The sequence below is a fragment of the Mesitornis unicolor genome, unplaced genomic scaffold (assembly GCF_000695765.1).
Source record: "Mesitornis unicolor isolate BGI_N332 unplaced genomic scaffold, ASM69576v1 scaffold7473, whole genome shotgun sequence".
Lineage (NCBI taxonomy): Eukaryota > Metazoa > Chordata > Aves > Mesitornithiformes > Mesitornithidae > Mesitornis > Mesitornis unicolor.
Genome location: NW_010172506.1, coordinates 6,624 through 9,517, shown reverse-complemented (window position 1 = coordinate 9,517; position 2,894 = coordinate 6,624).

The window sequence follows — 2,894 nt, the reverse complement described above, 5'->3', positions numbered from 1 at the left end:
CACCCAGCCTGCACCGGAGCTCCTGACCCAGCCGCCGGTGCTCCGGATTCAGCTTTTCTGCAGCTGCGGATCTCACCCTCCGGAGCCAGCGCAAAAACATCTGGTCTCAGCCCCTCTCTTTTAAATTGTCATCAGTTTTATTCGCGATTTTCTTTTCAGTGACCGGGACTGGGAACACAGAGCTGCATGGACACGTTTGTACACCGACACACACCAAGTTACCTGTCTCTACAAACGCGTATTCTGCACCTCCCACCGCAACAGAAGCCACGGCACAGGCTGCTCAAGCGATGTCCACCGGGGCAGGAGGTAACATCATGCCCGGTATTGCTGCTACCCAGTGTGGGCTTTTTGTATCCCTAGTGTTTCTGGTACTTGGTATTACTGCTATTTGTCTTTGATTTTTGCGAACTGGCTGGAGGGCACACAGGCAGGGCAAAAGCCTTCCCGCCTAATCACCGGACCTTGCAGATAACATACCAACAGAAGGCACTCACCAATCACAAGAAGAGACCGCCCATCACAGCAAGACTGACCCAAAACAGTGATTATTGCTTGCTGGTTTCAATAGCCTTTGTTACTGGCAGTTCAAAACCTTTCCTGTTTCTCATTCTCAATGTCTCACATCTAAGTCATCCTTTGTTCTCTGCCTCCCCTGTCTCTGTATAAAATGTTGCCTCTTATGACTTATAGCTCATCTCATGTTGCCATCTCTGGTTTTTTTGGTGTAAAACGTTGCTCGATGCCACTTGCCCCTCCATCTTAACCATGTAGCTCCCCAGATTGCAGAGCCTGACAATTTTTGTGAGGAACCATTCATGTGTGGGAAAAGAGGGGGGAGATGACAGCAGCTCACTACTGCCTACTGCAGGTCTACAACTCACCTAATACATGGTACGAGACACGGGTCAGATTAAGAGAGGTGAAGCATACCTCTAGCTCCAGGGCACAACCCCAGCATCTCTCCACCACCATCAACCCAGATCAGCCTGTCACCCATCTGGCCAACTCCTTGCACTTCGCACAGAGGTCACAGAGTAAGGTAAAAGCTGGTGTGCTGAGCCGAATATATGCAAGATCAATGCTGTGAGGCTTTCACCAATCCCAGAATGCACGGGAGGGAACAGTGTGCCCATGCTGGTCACTGCTGCCAGAAAATCTCTCTCTCTGTGAAGATTTCTGTAGTGGTTCCATAATTGCAGACACAACCACACAAGACTGGTAATTCTTGGGGCCTGTGACAAGTCAGCTTGTCCCCAAATAGTCTGGCAACAAAACTGCTACTTTAATCAGCAATTAACATGGAATAAATTAGCAACTCAGAGTGCATAGTATGAAAACCAAGAAGTCACTTCTTGATAAAAGTACAGCTGGATGTAACTAGCTACAGTAGCAGTATAAAAAACATAAAATTGGGAGATAAAATACCAGTCAGAAACACAACGAAGCTGCAGAAAAAGGGAAATCTCATTCTGAGACAGAGTAGCAATATTCTGAGAGGTAATTACTCAGTTCTGTTCTGTTTTATCCAGGACAAACAATATCTCAGGTGAGCTCCTGAGGTGTCCAGAAAACAGGAATAAAAATTACACGAGGAAGAAAATACACCAGATCAGGAAGGACTGAAATAACTATGTTTAGTTCAGAAAACTACACTGCCAAGAATCATTTTAACTGACTTTGTCTTTTGGTTATTGTAAAGGATGGCCATAATTGTTTCCTGTGTCCTCTAGAGGAGGATGAGCGGAAATAAAGTTACTTTCCAACAGAGATTATTTCAGCTGGATGACAAGGAAAATGTTCTTAATATCAAAGAATAAAAATACACATCGTTCTCCCTCACTACAGGTTTTAACAAACAGACCAAAAAATGATCAGGCTTGACTTTGGATACAGCTGTGTCTAATATGCACAGCACACTGGCATACAGCAAGTCGACCAAAAAAATCATTTTAAAGTCCCATTTAGGCCAACATTTCAATGGTTCCCTGTTATTCATTTAGAGGAGAATATGCTCTGATATAATACTAATTCTGATATTTTGCAAAACTTTGTAAGATTACTGTTTCAGAAATAATTTTTCAAGTGACAAAGGGAATCTGTAGCATAAGGCAGTGTGGTGGAGAAAGATCAGCACAGTGGAATCCAGCATAGCCTACATACCAGTATCTCACTGTAGATGGTATGAGTAGGAGAACAATTTTTGCTCAATATTGAGAATGTCAGGAGTAGTTATAATTGCTTAATACCGTACAAAGCAATGCCACTTGAGTATCAAGGTATAGTATTTTATAAAGAACATGCAAGGCGCACTACGACTTACATTCCTACAGTACCCAGGTGTTTGTTTTTGGATTGTTGTTGGGTTTTTTTTAAATACTATGGGTGGAGCAGTAAAACAAAAAGAGGAGGATGCACAGATAGATTAATTCAGGGCTTCTCCAGAAACCAGAGCAGGCACGGAAAGGGCAGCACTGGGCAGCACTCAGAGAACAACCTAAACAGGCCAGAAGCAGCAGGGAAAACAAGCCCACAGTATGTCTTGGGTCATTCTTAGATACGCAATGTGCAGACCCTGTTTCCATAGTCTTCCAAACATAACAAGTTCTGGGCACCCTGCTGCTCTCCTGCTTACCCAGGAGTTGACAAGGATGCAGCAGCTGTGCACAGTTTGTAAGATCCACATATTTTCAGAACTCAAAAACTGTTACCAGTAGAACATCTCTGTTCTACAGGCTGGAAAACGACACACAGAAATGTTGGGAAATGAGCCAACAGAGCTAAAAGTGAAACAAGTTCCCGATTTCTGACCTAGAAACTGAGCAGCGCGGCCTTCCTCTGTCCTGCTTTCCCGTGGCTGGCATGGGAATTAAAGATAGATGGAGGAAGCAGAC